The following is a 23,215-nucleotide window of genomic DNA, read 5'->3' as shown; positions in this document are numbered from 1 at the left end:
ACAAACACTAGTACGCAAGTATAAACACCATTGGACCACGCAGCCGACAAACCGCTCAGGAAGGAGACACGTTCTGTCTCCTAGAAACTAACGTACTTTGGTGTGAAAAGTGCAAATCAATCCCAGAACAACCGCAAAGGACCTTGTAAAGATGCTGGAGGAAACAGGTACAAAAGTATCTATATCCACAGTAAAACGAGTCTTATATCGACATAACCTGAAAGGCCGCTCAGCAAGGAAGATGCCACTGCTCCAAAACCGCCGAAACTGCACATGAAGAAATGTTCTCTGTTTGGCCATGATGACAATGATTTTGAGGAAAAGGGGGATGCTTGCAAGCCGAAGAACACCATCGCAACCGTGAACCATGGGGGTGGCAGTATCATGTTGCGGAGGTGCTTTGCTGCAGGAGGGACTGCTGCACTTAACAAAATAGATGGCATCATGAGGAAGGGAAATTTTGTGTATATATTGAAGCAACATCTCAAGACATCAGTCAGGAAGTTAAAGCTTGGTCGCAAATGGGTCTTCCAAATGGACAATGACCCAAGCATACTTCCAAAGTTGTGGCAAAATGGCTTAAGGACAACAAAGTCAAGGTATTGGAGTGGCCATCACAAAGCCCTGACCTCAATCCCATAGAAAATGTGTGGGCAGAACTGAAAAAGTGTGTGCGAGCAAGGAGGCCTTACAAACCTGACTCAGTTACACCAGCTCTGTCAGGAGGAATGGGCGAAAATTCACCCAACTTATTGTGGAAAGCTTGTGGAAGGCTACCCGAAACGTTTGACAAAAGTTAAACAATTTAAAGGCAACGCTACCAAACACTCATTGAGTGTATGTATACCACTGGGAATGTGATGAAAGAAATAAAAGCTGAAATAAATCATTCTCCCTACTATTATTCTGACATTTCACATTCTTAAAATAAAGTGGTGATCCTAACTGACCTAAGACAGGGAATTTTTACTAGAATTAAATGTCAGGAGTTTTGAAAAGCTGAGTTTAAACATATTTGGCTAAGGTGTATGTAAACTTCTGACCTCAACTGTATATCCATCCTGCCCTGCCTTTCTAAAATCTTCAAATGCCAAGTTAACAAACAGATCACTGACCATTTCGAATCCCACCGTACCTTCTCCACTATGCAATCTGGTTTACGAGCTGGTCATGGGTGCACCTCAGCCACGCTCAAGGTCCTAAACGATGTCATAACCTCCGTCAATAAAAGACAGTACTGTGCGGCCATCTTCATCGACCTGGCCAAGGCTTTCAAATTCTGTCAATCACTGCGTTATTATCGGCAGACTCAATAGCCTTGGTTTCTCAAATGACTGCCTCGCCTGGTTCACCAACTACTTCTCAGATAGACTTCAGTGTGTCAAATCGGAGGGCCTGTTGTCCGGACCTCTAGCAGTCTCTATGGGGGTGCCACAGGGTTCATTTCTCGGGCATACTTTTTTCTCTATATATATCAATGATGTCGCTCTTGCTGCTGGTGATTCTCTGATCCACCTCTATGCAGATGACACCATTCTGTATATATCTGGCCGTTCTTTGGACTCTGTGTTAACAAACCTCCAAATGAGCTTCAATGCCATACGACACTCCTTCCGTGTCCTCCAGCTGCTTTTAAAAGCTAGTAAAACTAAATGCATGCTCTTCAACCAATCGTTGCCTGCACCCGCCCGCCCGACTAGCATCACTACTCTGGACAGTTCTGACTTAGAATATGTGGACAACTACAAATACCTAGGTGTCTGGTTAGACTGTAAACTCTCCTTCCAGACTCACATTAAGCATCTCCAATGCAAAATTAAATCTGGAATCGACCTCTTATTTCAAAACAATGCATCCTTCACTCATGCTGCCAAACATACCCTCGTAAAACTGACTATCCTACCAATCCTTGACTTCGGCGATGTCATTTACAAAATAGCCTCCAACACTCCGTTCAGCAAACTGGATGTAGTCTATTACAGTGCCATCCGTTTTATCACCAAGCACCAAAGCCAATCTGTAAATAGCACAGCCAACTACCTCATCCCCATATTGTTATTTATCCTCTTGCTCTTTTGCACCCCAGTATCTCTACTTGCACATCATCTTCTGCACATCTATCACTCCAGTGTTAATTGCCAAATTGTAACTATTTCGCCTCTATGGCCTATTTATTGCCTTACCTCCCTACTCTACATTTGCACACACTGTACATAGATTTTTCTATTGTGTTAATGACTGAACGTTTGTTTATGTGTAACCCTGTGTTATTGTTTGTGTTGCACTGCTTTGCTTTATCTTGGCCAGGTCGCAGTTGTAAATGAGAACTTGTTCTCAACTGGTCTACCTGGTTAAATAAAGGTGAAATAAATTAAAAAATAAAAATAAAAACTTTGATCTTCTCACATCTGCCATGTAATGCATTTCTGCCCCTAAAAAGTTTCCATTCAAACGGCTCTCCTGTGAATTAGTGACCCACAACATGAGTTTCGTTTCCTGAAACGGGCCACATAGGCAGTGGCCTGTGCATTGCGTGAAAAATGTTGTCTGACTCAAGCTAATGTACCTTATTTGCAGCCAAGAGGGAAACAGGTAGGTCTGACTGACAAAAAACAAAGAGTTTAGACTGTTAGAAAAGGATGTTTTTCAGTGTCCATTATAGGAAAGCCTCAATCAGGACACCATAGTGCAAAAATGATTTGTCTGTCACGTTCATTGTAACAAGGAGACCAAGGCACAGCGTGATGAGAATACATTCCTCTTTATTAAAGCAAGAACACTTATACAAAACAACTAAATTAATGTGACACTATAAACAGTAGTTCTGACACAGGCAACTATACATAGACAATAACCCACAGATGAACCAAGGAATATGGCTACCTAAATATGGTTCCCAATCAGAGACAACGATAAACAGCTGCCTCTGATTGAGAACCAATCTAAGCAACCATAGACATATAAACCCCTAGACTAGAAAACCCCTAGACATACAAAAAACCCTAGACAATCCTAAACTAAACACACCACCCTTGTCACACCCTGACCTAACCAAATAATAAAGAAAACAAAGATAACTAAGGTCAGGGCGTGACATTGTCAAACAATATGTTAATCTGAACTGTTTTTGCCAAGGAGAAGAAAACCGTACTGCAATTGCATCAAGTCATAATTTTATACATTTTAAGACTACTATAAGTCAATTGTATAAAGACGTATTTAACATTATTAGTATTCTGCAATTACTGTATATTATTGAATTGATCTTTACTCTTGGAAGCAGTTCCATATTTCCTGCTGTTATGCACTTCACCTAAACTGTGGACTTGGATTTTCAACATGGCCCCCTGTTTCCCCTCCCCTCTGTCTCTGATGGAGTGTGACTCATTAATCATGTTAGCCAGTGCAGGCTGCTCATGTGTATGCACTTTTCATACAGCACCAAATAGCAGCCCTATGATATACTATTAGTGTGTTTGTGTCACGTTGGTGTAAAGGGTCGGGAGACAGGTGCAGGAATGCGTCATAGTTTTTTTTATTTCTTTACCCAAATTACAGTGTCCCGTGTACAGGCACGGGGATGAAGACCAAACAAACACGTATATCAAACACGGAGTTGAGACCCAAACAAAAGAGCGAGGAGTGCATCGAATTAATACACAATCGCACAATGATTATCACACGGGACGAGACCCATAATCATCTGCACATTACACATGGCACGAAAGCCAAAACAACACAGCACAGGTACACAACCAACGGACATTGGAACAATAACCGACAGGACAATGGTGAACAAAGGGCACACTTATACAAATACTAATCACTGGGAATAGGGGCAAAGAGTGTGTAATGATAGTTCTGGAGGGATCCGTGACAGTTTGTGTGTGTGTATGTATATGTCTGTCTGTGTGTGTGTGTGTACGTGTATGTGTTTGCGTGTGCGTGTGTGTGTGCGTGTGTGTGCCTGTGTGTGTTCCACAACTAGTATGATTCCCTCCCCATCTGCATTTAACCCATTGTCGGGTGTAGCCTACAGTAGTTTATTCAATCAATGCAGACAACCATAACTGTAGAGTGGAAGCTATCCGATATCATTCAGTTATGAGCATTAGTATCAAGCAGCTTGCTCACTATCAGGATAACATAGCCTGGCCGGAATCTCTCAAAACCTGAACAAAATGGCTAGCTTTTAGCATGATGGAGAGCACTGTGGCTGATGGAGAGAACTGTGGACTGATGGAGAGCACTGTGAACTGATGGAGAGAAGTGTGGACCGATGGAGAGCATTGTGTTGATGTTAGTGGAATGTAATGTAACAGTTTATCTCTCTCTCTCTCTCTCTCTCTCTCTCTCTCTCTCTCTCTTTCTCTCTCTCTCTCTCGCTCTCGCTCTCGCTCTCGCTCTCTGCAACGGAGGTTTGTGGGTGATAAAATAACACAGATATAATCTCCATACAGACAACTTGGGGTGGTGGCAATAATTCCAGACAGTGGTGTCTTGCCGTGACAGACTGATAAATATATTCACTACCAGTCGAAAGTTTGGAAACACCTACTCATTCAAGGGTTTTTCTTTATTTTCACTATTTTGTTCATTGAAGAATAATAGTGAAGACATCAAAACTATGAAATAACACAAGGAATCATGTGGTAACCAAAAAAGTATTAAACAAATCCAAATATATTTTACATTTGAGATTCTTCAAAATAGCCACCCTTTACCTTGATGACAGCTTTGCACCCTCTTGGCATTCTCTCAACCAGCTTCACCTGGAATGCTTTTTCAACAGTCTTGAAGGAGTTCCCACCTGCTTCTCCTTCACTCCGTAGTCCAACTCATCCCAAACCATCTCAATTGGGTTGAGGTCATGTGATTGTGCAGGTCAGGTCATCTGATGCAGCGCTCCATCACTTTCCTTCTTGGTCAAATAGACCTTACACAGCCTGGAGGGGTGTTGGGTCATATCCCCGTTGAAAAACAAATGATAGTCCCACTAAGCGCAAACCAGATGGGATGGCATATCCCTGCAGAATGCTGTGGTAGCCATGCTGGTTAAGTGTGCCTTGAATTCTAAATAAATCACAGACAGTGTCACCAGTAAAGCACCCCCACACCATCCAACCTCCTCCTCCATGCTTCACGGTGGGAACCACACATGCAGAGATCATCTTTTCACCTACTCTGTGTCTCACAAAGACACGGCAGTTGGAACCAAAAATCTCACATTCGAACTCATCAGACCAAAGGACAGATTTCCACCGGTCTAATGTCCATTGCTTATGTTTCTTGGCCCGAGCAAGTCTCTTTTAATTATTGATGTCCTTTAGTAGTGGTTTCTTTGCAGCAATTCGACCATGAAGGCCAGATTCACAGTCTTCTCTGAACAGTTGATGTTGAGATGTGTCTGTTACTTAAACTCTGTCAAACATTTATTTGGGCTGCAAACTGAGGTGCAGTTAATGAATGAATTTATCCTCTGCAGAAGACATACCTCTGGGTCTTCCTCTCCTGTGGCGGTCCTCATGAGACCCAGTTTCTTCATAGCGCTAGAATGTTTTTTGCGACTGCACTTGAAAAAACGTTACAAGTTCTTGACATTTTCCAGATTGACTGACCTTCATGTTTTAAAGTAATGATGGATGGTCATTTCCCTTTGCTTATTTGAGCTGTGCTTGCCAATATATGGACTTGGTCTTTCACCAAATAGGGCTATCTTCTGTATACCACTCCTACCTTGTCACACCACAACTGATTGGCTCAAATGCATTAAGAAGGATAGAAATTCCACAAATAAACTTTTAACAAGGCATACCTGTTAATTGAAATGCATTCCAGGTGACTACCTCATGAAGCTGGTTGAGAGAATGCCAAAAGTGTTCAAAGCTGTCATCAAGGCAATGGGTGGCTACTTTGAAGAATCTGAAATATAACATTTGTTTAAAAAAATGGGTTACTAAATGATTCCATATGTGTTATTTCATAGTTGTAATGTCTTCACTATTATTCTACAATGTAGAAAATAGTAAAAAATTAAGAAAAACCCTGGAATGAGTAGGTGTGTCCAAACTTTTGACAGGTACTGTATGTGTGTGTGTGTGTGTGTGTGTGTGTGTGTGTGTGTGTGTGTGTGTTTATGTGCATGTGTCTATGTGTTAGTGTGCCGTTATGCCTGCATGCATTTGTGTGTGTGTTTGTGCATCCATGTGTGTGTACATCGATGTGTGCCCGTGTTCCCCATAGGGACTCTAATTAGGAGATTTTCTAGCTGTCCGTGTGAATGTGCTCTGTGTCTGTGTGTGTGTGTGTGTGTGTGTGTGCTGTCACCTTGAGAGCAGAGCTGAGGATAGCAGAGTAACTCTTGGGGAGGAGAGGAGAGGTTGATATAATTCACACAAACTGTCTCTAACTCTAATCCAGAATCAGACCCCATGCAGCTGCATAGTAAATGCCTCTGTCAGTAGCTTCAAATGCCTCCCTAGACCTGTAGATACTGTAATGTTATTCTGGCTGTGTCCATGGCCATATCCGTGTCTGTGTCCGTGCTCATCAAGCCACTACTGTATGGTGTCTGAATGTTGGATGTCTTCAGACAAATCAATTGAAATCAACAGGGATTTCGGACGTGTGAAGGGAAACTTTGAGATCTTGTTGGTCTTGAGACAGGTTACTTTCTAAAGATCCCTCTAAAATATGTTTGGTCTCAATGGTCTTAACATCACATCAACACCTGTAGGAATAGAGACTAAATCAACGATTTGTATGCTATAGCTGCATGCATCTTATTCAGGACGTCACCCTCAGCCATAGCTGATTGAATGTATGTAACGGTATTACATACGATGGTCTTCATTCATCACAGCCAGATTAATTTGGGGCTGTGGCACCTGCAGTCTCAACACTCCTAACAATGAGGTGAAATTAGACGCTGAGGCATGTTTTGGCCTCCCAGGACGACATGACCAATGCATCTTAGTGCCAGCCGGGCTTATTAGTGCAATATCCTTATTGATTCACTATCCACACACGCGCACGTGCTCACACACACATTGCCATAATGGCTCCAATGCCTTATTGTAACACACAATGTACACCGTAAGCATTTTGTTTCCTTTCTGGGTTCTCCCGTAATTCACCTATCCTCTGGGTACCTGTAGTAAACTGTGAGCTCATCAAATAGACCTTCATGCAATATATTATTCACCACAAATTGTTCACCAAGCTGACCAAGTTGCACACAAGCTCCTTTTGGTGACACTGGCAGGGAGAGCAAAGCAAAGCAAAGCAGCAGACATCTGGGTTCATTATAACATCTGGGTTCATTGTAACATCTGGGTTCATTATAACATGCTATTACACAGTTATAACATCTCATTGAACTACTGTCGAAAAAACTCACATTGGTTATTACGTTTACTAATCAGAAAACGAAAGTGCAGAGCTATAGCTCTGTGGACAGTGTATTCTCCTCCAATGCAATGCGATGCACGGTACTGTCTTGGTTTTGCAGTAGCGCCTCTTTCCACTTATATTCCCTGCTCTAGATGGGAGTATGTGTCTGCAGCGTAGGGGTTCTGCAGTAGTACCTGGAATCGATTACACGCGGAACAACCGACACACGTTCGGCGAACGAAGCGCCGCTCCACGCAGGAAAGGAAACTGCTGCATCCCCTGGGGTCAATCACAGAGAGGGGGAAACTGGCTGACTCGGCAGATCCTCCAAAAACTAACGAGGAACCTCAAACTAATGTAACTGCCACCACTCCCCTTCCCAAAACCCCAAAATAAAACTGCATTTAGATTTCTGGAAACGGGCATAAAAAGAGAATCTGAGCTTGAAACATCAAAGTCTGAGTTAGTGCCTAAAACTCAATAACCATGATTGAAGAGGGAGTATTTATTCTGTGGGCTGAACGCGTTGCTTGACCAAAATGTATGCTGCTGGTAGACTGATAAGCTTCGCATTATCGAGTCAAAAAGGCAGATGTAGAAATATCAAAGTCTATGCGGAAAACACACACCCTAGCCACACCCTGTTTAATGCGGTAAATGTACATCTTTATGTTTTTGAATTAATCCACGTAGTGCTTCTGAATCAACAGTTGAGAACCCTATGTTAATGTATCTCTGTTCTGAAGTTGTGTGCTGTCAGTAGGGAATTTGCAGTATCACAGCACCGATAGAGTGAAGAAACCAGCTACAGATTGTGCGCTCTGACCAACGTGGAATAGACGTTTGTGCCCAGCGGGAGCTAGCAAGTACAACACTGGCTAGCTAGCACAAGACTAGCTAGCTAGCTAGTACATACTAGCTAGTACACAGCTAGTAATTATGTTCTAATTCTGAATGTTATTTCACCACGCGTGCTGTTCGTGGCAGTAGCGCACCATCCTCTTTGGCAACATTTGACATCCTGTCTCATCTCATATGTCTCACAGCGTCTGTGGCATGAGAAGGGATCTGCTGGAGCCAGAGCCTGTTGCCGATAGAGGAGAGATTGTACTGTATGTGGATTTAGCCCTGTCTGTTTGTGCCATAATCAACTCCTTGTCATTCACTGTCATGCCTGGGTTTTTGTATTGCATACTATACACTGTAGGAGGCATATAGGGAAATCCATAAGGATATTCATTAATACTGACACGAAAGGCCCTCAAGATGATTGGACAGCATCTCGGTAAACCTACAGAGAATTATCGGTAATAACAAAATCATTAAAGGGTAGGAAACATGAATTTCTACTAATATTTACATTTTAGCCAACACACTTATCCAGAGCAATGTACAGGAGCAATTGGGGTTAAGTGCCTTGCTCAAGGGCACATTGACAGATTTTCCACCTAGTCGGCTCAGAGATTCGAACCAGCAACTTTTCGCACGCTGGCCCAATGTTTTTAACCTCTAGACTTCCTGCCGCCCCAATGCTTTACCAATGTAACAACACAGTGTGGTCAAAAAGTCACAATATGGTTACCTACATAGTTATGTTTTTGGGTTATTACATATTTATGAACTAGTTTCCGGATATCTTCTAAACTACCCACAATGCACTATTTGTCAAAGCCATGGATTTGCTACTGAGTTCACATGCTAGCTCGGTAGCTAGCTTAAGCTGGCTAACGTTACCCGCCATCCATGCTAGCATGTAATTACATTCCAGACCAAGTGTTGGCAGTTGTGAGCTACAATCCACCAATCCCAGGAAGTGTAATGTAATCAAGAAGCAGATGGTGCATGTGCGGCCATGCAGCAGGCTCTTCACAGACTTTGTGACTGTGTTGTCTAGTGGTGCCTTCTTCCCGTGGGCTCAAAACAAAAGAGAAAATCATACCTGCTTCCTCTATTTTTGAATGAATTTGTTTGTTCTGCTTTTTGTTTTTTCAACTTTTCGGCATGTTCTCTGTGAAGTAGGCTATTTGAGTTTTATAACTTTGTCTACCTTGGCTTAGTGCTAGCGCGCTAGCTGACAGACATCTGGAATCTATCCATTTGGGATTTCCCTGACTCTCCATCGGCCGGTGAAGAGCCTTGCCTCCCCCTGGCTTTGGTGGATAACTCAGCCTGCATTCTTTTAGCATTTTACCATCGGATGGGCCCTAGCCATCAGTCTGTAAGTCTCTGCTCTCTCTTTGCTTTGATCTGTGGTTATGTTTTAGTTGTGTTGTGTAATTTGTGTTTTAGATGAAGCAAGGTCAGAAGCAAGGTCAGATGTTTCTTGTAGTTGGCCACCAGGTTTGCACACATCTCGGGAGGGATTTTGTCCCACTCCTCTTTGCAGATCTTCTCCAAGTCTAATTAAGGTTTCGAGGCTGAAGTTTGGCAACTCCAACCTTCAGCTCCCTCCACAGATTTTCTATGGGATTAAGGTCTGGAGACTGGCTAGGCCACTCCAGGACCTTAATGTGCTTCTTCTTGAGCCACTCCTTTGTTGCCTTGGCCGTGTGTTTTGGGTCATCGTCATGCTGGAATACCCATCCACAACCCATTGTCAATGCCCTGGCTGAGGGAAGGAGGTTCTCTCACCCAAGATTTGACGGTACATGGCCCTGTCCATCGTCCCTTTGATGCGGTGAAGTTGTCCTGTCCCCTTAGCAGAAAAACACCCCCAAAGCATAATGTTTCCACCTCCATGTTTGACGGTGGGGATGGCGTTCTTGGGGTCATAGGCAGCATTCCTCCTCCTCCAAACACGGCGAGTTGAGTTGATGCCAAAGAGCTACATTTTGGTCTCATCTGACCACAACACTTTCACCCAGTTGTCATCTGAATCATTCAGATGTTCATTGGCAAACTTCAGACAGGCATGTATATGTGCTTTCTTGAGCAGGGGGACCTCGCGGGCGCTGCAGGATTTCATACCTTCACAGCGTAGTGTGTTACCAATTGTTTTCTTGGTGACTATGGTCCCAGCTGCCTTGAGTTCATTGACAAGATCCTCCTGTTTAGTTCTGGGCTGATTCCTCACCATTCTCATGATCATTGCAACTCCACAAGGTGAGATCTTGCATGGAGCCCCAAGCCGAGGGAGATTGACAGTTCTTTTGTGTTTCTTCCATTTGCGAATAATCGCACCAACTGTTGTCACCTTCTCACCAAGCTGCTTGGCGATGGTCTTGTAGCCCATTCCAGCCTTGTTTAGGTCTACAATCTTGTCCCTGACATCATTGGAGAGCTCTTTGGTCTTGGCCATGGTGGAGAGTTTGGAATCTGATTGATTGATTGCTTCTGTGGACAGGTGTCTTTTATACAGGTAACAAACTGAGATAAGGAGCACTCCCTTTAAGAGTGTGCTCCTAATCTCAGCTCGTTACCTGTATAAAAGACACCTGGGAGCCAGAAATCTTTCTGATTGAGAGGGGGTCAAATACTTATTTCCCTCATTAAAATGCAAATCCATTTACAACATTTTTGACATGCGTTTTTCTGGATTTTGTTGTTGTTATTCTGTCTCTCACTGTTCAAATAAACCTACCATTAAAAGTATAGACTGATCACTTCTTTGTCAGTGGGAAAACGTACAAAATCAGCAGGGGATCAAATACTTTTTTCCCTCACTGTATATCTAGCCTCCCCTGCATACATGTTTTTCCCTCATTAATCTATAGCCTTCTATTTCTAATGCAATAAAGACAGCAATCAAGTCCGTTTCTAAACGCCCTCTCATGGGGGATATTTACTACAAGACTGGGTTAGCGAGATACATCTTCATTAGACCCAGTCACATCAGAAGTCAATGAACTGACTTCTGAGATTTTCACGAGCGTCAATCAAACAACTATTGAGTCCAGTGTTGTTGTTAGCTCTGTGGTCGGTCGTAACAACGGCTGCTTGACTTGAAGGATATTGATGCGTTCATTCATTAACTTCACCTCAACGGAGGCTCCTTTGACAAATACATATTTCTAATTGCCTAATCGATGGCCTGAAATTACGATTTTAACGTTGGAGTGTGCGCCACTCATTTCCAAATCGAGACGTTTGATAATTACACAGCAGTTGAGACACGCGGCTTCAAGGGGGGGTACATCAGACAGTGAGTCAGTCTGCAGGTGGCATGATCATTTAAACCAATGACAAGAGAGCGTTCATCACTGGCATGAGTCAGAGTCATGCTACTAAACAGATTCATTTTCAAGCGGCTTCATTTAGTCAGTATTGATTAACAAATAGAGACATTCAATTCTAGGTAACTGAATGTGATTAACATATGTATGGCATGTGTTCTCTGATCCCCAAGGGGGCATGTGTTGCTCTTTGATGGATGTACTCAACATCGGAACAATGTGACAGCAGTGCTTTTTATTAGATATGAAGAGTCTCACACAACAGGGTCAATGTCAATATTAAGAGAAACAGAAGTTAAACCAACGGGGAATTCCGTCACTTTAGGGTGGAAGACAATATACAGTGGGCATTGGACATATTTCAGTTCAAGAATGATCTGGGAAATGACGAGTTCTTTGACCCTTTTCCTATGTCTAGCCGTAAGACGAGACTGCTACACTTTCAACATGTGCAGTTTTTCAAGTTATAAAATCAGGGACCACACCCTTCCATGCCTCGGTCTGTTCTTTCACATTGATTTACAGTAGTGTGTATGGTGTTGAGATGTCCCCTGTGCAGTGCAGTACAGTACATTAAACTTGCATGTGCCTAAAGAATATAATGCCCCCAGGCTGAATAATGCGAGGTGCACAAGAGCTGCCGAACACACCAAGTGCAGCGCCAGCTACTGAAGTAGAATGAGTGTGTGTGTGTGTGTGTGTGTGTGTGTGTGTGTGTGTGTGTGTGTATGTATGTATGTATGTGCGTGTGTGTGTGTGTGTGTCCTCTTTAAATCCATTTCTTGCCCCACCAGGACAAAAGTGGATTAAGTTATGTGGTTCATCAGAAAGTCTGTGGGATAAATAAAATGAGTGGATTCCTTGAGTCGACAGGTCTACCTCCCACTCACCCAGAGTGCAGCCAGCCACAGCTATACATGGAGATAAAATACGCTTTTACTTTCCTACAATACAGCACATTTTTTTAACTGCATAGAATGCTTGAACACATAGTATTTAAAGGGAACACATTCCTATAATGCATGTAACTGCAAAAGTTACAATTGCATCCTACATTGACATCTGTTTTATAGGTCCTTTAATTCAATACACAAATAGATTGTTTGATAATAATAAAAGTGCATCATCATTATGCTGTGAATGTATCTCTGATAGGTTGGAAATCATGAGGAATAATCCGTGTCGGTGATTGACAAACGTTATCTGTATCTATATTTATGAATCTTGTGTTCTCCTGCTAGGGAACGTAAGTAATTAAAGGGAAAAGATGGGATGCTGACAGCTAACAAGGGAGAGAGAGCGAACGAGAGAGAGAGCGAGAGACGTGGAGAAAGAGAGAGAAAGAAAGAGAGGGGCAAATAATGCAGCTCTCGTTCCTCAGGGGAGGCATCCCTCCTCCATCACTCCTGACTCTGGAGGAAGAATCGCTGATGAAGAAAGAACTGAAGAGGAGAACAGGAGAAGAAGAGAAGAGCAACTTCTGGACAAAAGTGAGATCAACCAGAGGTGTGTGGCTGGCCAGAGAAAACATGAATAGCCCTCCTCTCTCTCTCCCTCTCTCTCCTTCTCTTTGTCTCTCTCTCTCTCCTTCTCTTTGTCTCTCTCTCTCTCTCTCTCCCTCTCTCTCCTTCTCTTTGTCTCTCTCTCTCTCCTTCTCTTTCTCTCTCTCTCTCTCTCTCTCTCTCTCTCTCTTCTCTTTGTCTCTCTCTCTCTCCTTCTCTTTGTCTCTCTCTCTCTCTCTCTCTCTCTCTCTCTCTCCCTCGCTCTCTCTCTCTCTTTGTCTCTCTCTCTCTGTCTCTCTCGCTTTGTCTCTCTCTCATTCAAAGGACTTTATTGGCATGGGAAACATGTTTACATTGCCAAAACAAGTGAAATAGATAATAAACTAAATTTAAATAAACAATAAAAAATGTACATAAAACATTACACTCACAAAAGTTTCAAATGAAGTAAGACATTTCAAATGTCATAGTATGGTTCTGTACAGTGTTGTAATGATGTGCACATAGTTAAAGTACAAAATCAAAAATAAAACAACATAAATATGGCTTGTATTTACAATAGTGTTTTCTTCACTGGTTGCCCTTTTCTTGTGGCAACAGGTCACAAATCTTGCTGCGCCATTGAGAGCATCCTGACTGGTTGCATCACAGCCTGGTATGCCAACTGCTCAGTATCTGATAATGCGCTACAGAGGGTAGTGCGTATGGCCCAATACATCACTGGGGCCAAGCTTCCTGCCATCCAGGACCTACACCTGTATATATCTGGCAGTGTCAGAGGAAGGCCCAAAACATTGTCAAAGACTGCAGTCACCCAAGTCATAGACTGTTCTCTCTGCTACCGCATGGCAAGCGGTACCAGAGCGCTAAGTCTAGGTCCAAAAGGCTCCTTAACAGCTTCTACCCCCAAGCCATAAAACTGCTGTACACATCATCAAATGAACATGATTATTTACATTGATCCCCCCGCTTTGTTTTTACACTGCTGCTCCTCGCTGTTAATCATCTTTACATAGTCATTTTACCCCAACCTACATGTACAAATGACCTCAACTAACCTGTACCCTCCCCACATTTACTCGGTACCGGTGCCCCTGTATATAGCCTTGCTTTTGTTATGTAATTCTACTGTGTTACTAAATGTTTTCTTAACTCTATTTCTTGAACTGCACTGTTGGTAAGCTGCACTGAGCTTGTAAGTAAGCATTACATGTGTTGTAATCGCCGCATGAAACATGTACAATTTGATTTGATGGCACACTGTGGTATTTCACCCAATAGATATAGGATATATTTTCAAATTCTTTGTGCATCTTTGTAATCTGAGGGAAATATGTGTCTCTAATATGGTCATACATTTGGCAGGAGGTTAGGAAGTGAAGCTCAGTTTCCACCTCATTTTGTTGGCAGTGTACACATAGCCTGTCTTCTCTTGAGAGCCAGGTCTGCCTACAGCGGCCTGTACATAGTCAACACTTTCCTTAATTATGACCGACCACCTCGATTTGGTCTTATGTTGCCATATGTGTAATGTTTAAAAAAATATTTTTTACATTGGATAAAAGCTACAAAACCTTAGCCCCACCCATCTCTTTAAGGCTTCACATGTGAGGCCATGTGCTAAACAGAGTGAGTAAGGAAGGTAGTGTAGTAAACAACCAAAGATTTCAAGACTAAAAGTGGTAGCCTACAATAAGGAAAAACTCCAGGTAAAAATATACTTGATCTAGCCCTTGGCCTATATCGTAAACTGACTTTGGTGCAGGTCATGTTCTTCTTCACATTACCGTCTCTGGTAAACACACCCAAATAAAAATACAGGTTTATTTGTCACATGCACAGGATACAGAACGAGGTGTAAACAGTACAGGGAAATGGTTACTTTGCATATTTGCATAGTAGCAATGTAAAACATATTTTATAGTTATTAGACGATGTTTACCCAGACACACTTGATGGGTCATGTGGAAGGAATGTTACATAACCTACCCCCAGCCACATCTAGCTATGTGGATGTGTCACTATTGTCTAGACATGTACACATGTTCATGAAATACAAAAGATGGCTGTAATCACCCCCAGACATGGCTAACGTTATATCTTTTTTTTAAACTGCGATAGCAAGGATTATCTACACATTGAGCAGCTCATGTTATAGACAGAAGCATGCTACATGACAGACCAATCCGTTGGTTACTGAGGCACATGGAAGTTCACATGTTCCAAAAAGCATTTATGACAAATAAATGCTTTTTTTATTTTTATGAATCAGTACAAATGCTTCTCCTGTGAAGTGAAACGGGTCACAAGTTTGGGTCAGTCACAGTGGTCAGGTATTCTGCCACTGTATACTCTCTATTTAGGGCCAAATAACATTCCAGTTTGCTTAGTTTTTTGGTTAATTCTTGTGTGTCAAGTAATTATCATTTTGTTTTCTCATGATTGGTTGGGTCTAGTTCCGTTGCTGTCTTGGGGTTCTGTGGGGTCTGTTTGTGCTTGTGAACAGAGCCCCAGGACCAGCTTGCTTAGGGGACTCTTCTCCAGGTTAATCACTCTGTAGGTGAAGGCTTTGTTATGGACGGTTTGGGAATCACTTCCTTTTAGGTGGTTGTAGAATTTAGAATTAGATTTAGAATTTAGAATTTAGAATTTATTTCGATTTTGATTATTAGCGGGAATCGTCCTAATTCTGCTTTGCATGCATTATTTGGTGTTCTATGTTGTACACGGAGAATAATTCTCAATTTGGTGTATGTCCCATTTTATGGTGAGCTAACCCCAGACCTCACAACCATAAAGGGCAATGGGTTCTATAACTGATTCAGGTATTCTTTACCAGATCCTAAGTGGGATGTTGAATGTTATGTTCCTTTTGATTTCATAGAAGGCCCTTCTTGCCTTGTCTCTCAGATTGTTCACAGCTTTGAGGAAGTTACCTGTGGTGCTGATGTTTAGGCCGAGGTATGTATAGTTTTTGGTGTGCTCTAGGGCAACGGTGTCTAGATGTCTCTCTCGATTTTTCTCTCTCTCTCTCTCTCCAGTTTTGACCCAGCTAGTCTTACTTCGTCTCACTCACTCACTGCTACCCAACTCCACAACCACCCCAGCCCATCTCACCGCTAACTGTAGCTGGAAGGACCAGTTGACATGACTTTAAATAATGATAAAAGCAGGTGTATGTATATTTCAACAGCTATGTGGCTAGCCACAAGAGCGGCACGGAACGGGGCACACTGAAGAAGGAGGCTGTAAACTATGGTGTGTCGGTCTCTGCTTTATCTCTCTGTTCACTGTTGGCTGTGGTGGTTGCTAGATACACTACATGGAAGCCCACTGGGAGATAGCAGGGTAGCACTCTCATTTGAGCTCAGTTGAATGTAAATGAAGGCATGCAGATGCTGGCTGTTGATTCTAATTTGTCAGAACGTCTTCCCTGGGAGTCCGCAAAAGGTCAACATGCTGCCGTGCTGCTGGCGCTACACTGTTCCCATGCCTCAACTGGGAGGAGGAGATGGGGAAAAGTAATGTGGTTTAGGATTCCCTAATTCCCACCCTGTGGTTCCTGTCATTGGGCTTGTATGTGTCAAGTTTCAACACCTTGGAGCTTCATCAAGACTCTTCTCTCTTGGTTAACTTAATCACTTTATTCTTGCTAGTCTTTACATTGAGCTTTGGTAGCATGTTGCTCCTCATATGGGAACCATATAAGTATTACAGGTGTCACAAGGTCCATCACTGGTAGATGAAATGATTAACTGATTAAATTCAGTAGCCTCATTATTCGCATTCGTAAATACTATAAATCTTATACACTTTGTGCTTCTTTACCCTGCAAAACTGTTCAACATGTGGCAGTGAGCTATATAGCAGCCACAGTTCAACGGCCCACAGAGTGTTTTAACCGAACCTTACCTGCTATGCCTCTTCTGATATAAATAAGAGTTTCCCAGTCCTATTTTTCCTACTCTTCTTCTCTTTGATGAACCCTGGTAATAATGTGGGGTAGTCGGCCGCGTGTAAGAGGACTCCCCCTTTGTGAAATATTGAGCAGACTCAAAGTTGGGCCTGATGAATATTTTAACCAGAAGGTTGTTCAGAGACGTTGCTGTATTATGCAGAGATGTAAAGAGAGAGAGAAAGAGAGAAAGAGAGAAAGAGAGAGAGAGACAGAGAGACAGAGAGACAGAGAGATGCCGAGCACTCTGGTGCTTTTGGAGCAGCCCTGGCCCCTAACACACAATGGAGTAAGTCTCAAGGCAGCAGCAAACATGGTGGCAGTGGAGAGAAATGCTGCCAACCATGATCATCTGTGGTGATTATGGAGATTGAAGCATTTGGGGGTTGTTCCAGTAAGTAACAAGACCAACTAGACAGTTAAATGGATTTGAAATCAATCAAATTACCTTAACATCCTCATATGTCCAAAATGTCCTTATATTGAGACTGATTGGCCCGGGGTACGTAGCTATAGACTCATGAGCAGCTTAGATTAGTCTACTGTAGGATCTTAATTTGATCACTCTTGTGCTGCTGAGGAAATGCAAACTTGTTGTGTATTTGAGTTTTAAAAAGGCTTCTAAAGTTTGTAATTTCCACTTAGAAATTTCAGACTTGATTTTCCCTAATGAAAAATGTATCAACCCCTACACAAATGTCCGTTAATTATAATCCACATAATAATTCACATTTCCTGTTGCTGCAGGATTATTTACCTGCTGTAGCAAACTGGCTCAAAATAAGATCCTACAAGTGTAGTGGAGGAAAGGCTCAGTCGGAGTTGTGTGTGTGTCTGGAGGTCAGTGTGAATGCACTGATAGAGAACGCTCAATACGATTGATCTGGGTTGCCTTGGTGCCTTGACTGTTTCCCGCTTTGTGGTTTACTGTTGTAGACATACAATACACAACACAACCTGTACATGATAGTGTGTGTGTGTGTGTGTGTGTGTGTGTGTGTGTGTGTGTGTGTGTGAGAGAGAGAGAGAGAAGGAGAGAGAAAGAAAATAAGCGAGAGGGAAAGAGCGAGAGAACAAATATACTGTTATATATTTGAAACAAGTCTACCTTTTTTCCAATGGAATCAGAAGAACAGCGAAATTCCACTCCACTTTATACCAACAACACCATAGAAAAGTAATTTTATACTCCTATTTACACTACATTACCAGCAGCAGTCAAATACACTACAGTGGTGCTTCCTTCACGTTAATTGCCGGGATGCATCAACAGTGGGCCTCTGGTCATTTCAAAGCCTAACCCAGAGCAGGTAATTAACCTGCTGGCTGCTCTGCCAGGGGCCCCACACCACAGAGACAAAGCAGTAATTCACTGGTTCCCAGCACACATTCATCACCCAGGCCTGAGTTTCCCTCGCTCAGTCGTCACCTTCAGCTCTGGTCCTGTCCTGCACAAGGGCACAGGGGCAGGTCAGCCACCAAGGGACACTGGTGCAGGACAGAGGCTCTTCTGTGACATCCACACACACACACACACACACACACACACACACACACACACACACACACACACACACACACACACACACACACACACACACACACACACACACACAATCTCACACTCAATTCGTGCAAATATGTACAAAAAGTATTCCAGCGATTTCGTTTTTGTGTGGCTTAATTCATGTAAAAAGACACATTTTTGTGGGACTTCATTCATAGGAAAATAATTTTGGGGGACAAACTTTGGAACAATCTTTTTAGTTATTAGAGCAATGTATGGTGGGCAATGGTGTTCTACACCGCCTATATTTGTGTCGCACATTAATTTATATAAAAAACATGTAAACAAACCAATTTTGTTAATCAACCAGGTTGTCACCGACATAATTTTAATATAATAGTAGCCTTACGTTGTTGTTTTTTAAAATGAATGCCAGTACTGTTTTCTATGCTTGTTTTCACTTAATACTTTGGGATACTGGTGCTCTTGAAGTCAGAAAGGCCCTTTTTCATGTAAGCAACAGCAGACCTTCAGTTGAAGTCGGAACTTTACATACACCTTAGCCAAATACATTTCAACTCAGTTTTTCACAATTCCTGACATTTAATCCTATCAATAATCCCTGTTTTAGGTCAGTTAGGATCACCCCTTTATTTTAAGAATGTGAAATGTCAGAATAATAGTAGATGATTTATTTAAGCTTATTTATTTAGGATTTGGTAGCATTTCCTTTCAATTGTTGAACTTGGGTCAAACGTTTTAGGTAGCCTTCCACAAGCTTCCCACAATAAGTTGGGTGAATTTCTCCAAAACGTACGATCTTTGTCCCCATGTGCAGTTGCAAACCGTAGTCTGGCTTTTTTATGCCGGGTATGGAGCAGTGGCTTCTTCCTTGCTGAGCAGCCTTTCAGGTTATGTTGATATAGGACTCGTTTTTACTGTGGATATAGATACTTTTGTACCTGATTCCTCCAGCATCTTCACATGGTCCTTTGCTGTTGTTCTGGGATTGATTTGCACTTTACGCACCAAAGTACATTCATCTCTAGGAGACAGAACACATCTCCTTCCTGAGCGTGGTCCCATGGTGTTTATACTTGCGTACTATTGTTTGTACAGATGAACATGGTACCTTCAGGTGTTTGGAAATTGCTCCCAAGGATGAACCAGACTTGGAGGTCTACAATTATTTTTCTAAGGTCTTGGCTGATTTATTTAGATTTTCCCATGATGTCAAGCAAAGAGGCACTGAGTTTGAAGGTATGCCTTGAAATACATCCACAGGTACACCTCCAATTGACTCAAATTATGTCAATTAGTCAATCAGAAACTTCTAAAGCCATGACATAATTTTCTGGAATTTTCCAAGTTGTTTAAAGGCACATTCAACTTAGTGTATGTAAACTTCTGACCCACTGGAATTGTGATACAGTGAATTATAAGTTAAATAATATGTCTGTAAACAATTTTTGGAAAAATTACTTTTGTCATGCACAAAGTAGATGTCCTAACCGACTTGCCAAAACTATAGTTTGTTAACAAAAATTTGTCGAGTAGTTGAAAAATGAGTTTTAATGACTCCATCCTGAGTGTATGTATTCTTCCGACTTCAACTTTACATGATTTTCTTCATAATGCATTTAACAAAAGGCTCCACTTAAAAACCTCTCTGGGATAGGGGTCCTGCTAGTGGGACAACTTCCGGTGAAACTGGAAGGCTCGCAATTCAAATAAATAATCATAAAAATTATGGATTTTAAACATGTAGGTACATGCAAGTGTCTTATATCGGTTGAAAGCTTAAAATCTTGTTAATCTAACAGCACTGTCCGATTTATAGTAGCCATTACAGTGAAAGCATGCCATGCGATTGTTTGAGGATGGCGCACCACAACAAAATATTTTTTCCACCGGCACAGGTTTCATAAATTCACAAATAGCGATTAAATATTCACTCACTTTTTGAAAATCCTCCTCTGATTTGTCATCCAAAGGGTCCCAGCTATAAAATGTAGTGTTGTTTTGTTAGATAAAATCCTTCTTTATATCTCAAAAAGTCAGTTTAGTTGGCGCCATCGATTTGAGTAATCCACTCGATCAACATGCAGAGAAAGGAATCCAAACATCTACTGCTAAACTTTGTTAAAACAAGTCAAAATATGTTTCTATTGACACATCAGATACCCTCAAATGTAATTAAACTATAATATTTCATATGGAAAGAAATACGTTCAATAGGAAAACGATATTAGCAGGTGCATCTTGTCTTCATCGCTCACATACACAAATGTCCAATAGTGTGTCCCAGTACTAAGACTCATTATTCTTACTCGTTTTGGAAGAAACAAGCCTGAATCCTTTAACATAGAGTCCTGACACCCTGTGGAAGTCATAGGAATTGCATACTGGGAGCTAGATTTAATTATTTCCCTATACTTTCCATTGTAAAAAACAATTTCCGTTTGGTTTTTCTTTGGATTTTCTCCTACCATATCTAGTGTGTTATAGTCTCCTACATTATTGTAACATTTATACAAACTTCAAAGTGTTTTCTTTCCAATGGTACCAATTATATGCATATCCTGGCTTCAGGGCCTGAGCAACAGGCAGTTTACTTTGGGCACGTTAGTCAGGCGGAAATTGAGAAAAAAGGACCCTAGCCTGAAGAAGGTTTACACCATTTCTTTTATAATGCATTCCATACAAGGCTATGTCGAATTTTACGAGGGTTGCCAGACTGGAGAACATTTTTTGATTATTTTAATTTTTTAATTGCGGTATCAATGAAGGTATTTGATTGGGGAATGTGGATACATTTTTATGATGGGAAATTATAATACACACCATAATACCCACACACGCACACAAACACTAACACACAAACAGTACACACACTCACTTTGTTTGTACTCATGTTATAGCCAACTCTTGACTTTTGTAAGAATATTTTTTAATACAAATATTTGTATCTAGTTGTCATATATTCATTATCTTTAACTAGTTAAATGTTTGTAGTTTTCATGTTTCAGTAATGATTAACATGGTTAAATAGTTGTACATGTCTTTTGGTACATTTGGCATTTTTATACATATTCTGTATTCCACTGAAGAAAGCAATAATTAGTCAACACACTACAGTAAATAATAAATGGACACCACCTGATATAAAATGGAAATTGCTCTCTGTAATTAAATGGTGAGAAATGCACATTCTATAGCCATTTGGTCATGGGTTTCACAGCCCAATAATAATGATTCAAGTTATATAACCTTAAAAAGGGTTTAATTACAACATAAGATGTTGGGAAAAGTGGTATAGGAGAGTCTGACATACAGTTGGGCAAAAAAAGTATTTAGTCAGCCATCAATTGTGCAAGTTATCCCACTTAAAAAGATGAGAGAGGCCTGTAATTTTCATCATAGGTACACTTCAACTATGACAGACAAAATTAGAAGAAAAAAATCCAGAAAATAACATTGTAGGATTTTTAATGAATTTAATTACAAATTATGGTGGAAAATAAGTATTTGGTCAATAACAAAAGTTTATCTCAATACTTTGTTATATACCCTTTGTTGGCAATGACAGAGGTCAAACGTTTTCTGTAAGTCTTAACAAGGTTTCACACACTGTTGCTGGTATTTTGGCCCATTCCTCCATGCAGATCTCCTCTAGAGCAGTGATGTTTTGGGGCTGTTGCTGGGCAACACGGACTTTCAACTCCCTCCAAAGATTTTCTATGGGGTTGAGATCTGGAGACTGGCTAGGCCACTCCAGGACCTTGAAAGGCTTCTTACGAAGCCACTCCTTCGTTGCCCGGGCGGTGTGTTTGGGATTATTGTCATGCTGAAAGACCCAGCCACGTTTCATCTTCAATGCCCTTGCTGATGGAAGGAGGTTTTCACTCAAAATCTCACGATACATGGCCCCATTCATTCTTTCCTTTATACGGATCAGTTGTCCTGGTCCCTTTGCAGAAAAACAGCCCCAAAGCATGATGTTTCCACCCCCATGCTTCACAGTAGGTATGGTGTTCTTTGGATGCAACTCAGCATTCTTTGTCCTCCAAACACGACAAGTTGAGTTTTTACCAAAAAGTTATATTTTGGTTTCATCTGACCATATAACATTCTCTCAATCTTCTTCTGGATCATCCAAATGCTCTCTAGCAAACTTTAGACGGGCCTGGACATGTACTGGCTTAAGCAGGGGGACACGTCTGGCACTGCAGGATTTGAGTCCCTGGCGGCGTATTGTGTTACTGATGGTAGGCTTTGTTACTTTGGTCCCAGCTCTCTGCAGGTCATTCACTAGGTCCCCCCGTGTGGTTCTGGGATTTTTGCTCACCGTTCTTGTGATCATTTTGACCCCACGGGGTGAGATCTTGCGTGGAGCCTCAGATCAAGGGAGATTATCAGTGGTCTTGTATGTCTTCCATTTCCTAATAATTGCTCCCACAGTTGATTTCTTCAAACCAAGCTGCTTACCTATTGCAGATTCAGTCTTCCCAGCCTGGTGCAGGTCTACAATTTTGTTTCTGGTGTCCTTTGACAGCTCTTTGGTGTTGGCCATAGTGAAGTTTGGAGTGTGACTGTTTGAGGTTGTGGACAGGTGTCTTTTATACTGATAACAAGTTCAAACAGGTGCCATTAATACAGGTAACGAGTGGAGGACAGAGGAGCCTCT

Source organism: Oncorhynchus tshawytscha, linkage group LG31 (genome assembly GCF_018296145.1).
Source record: "Oncorhynchus tshawytscha isolate Ot180627B linkage group LG31, Otsh_v2.0, whole genome shotgun sequence".
Classification (NCBI taxonomy): Eukaryota; Metazoa; Chordata; class Actinopteri; order Salmoniformes; family Salmonidae; genus Oncorhynchus; species Oncorhynchus tshawytscha.
This window is presented reverse-complemented; position numbering follows the sequence as displayed.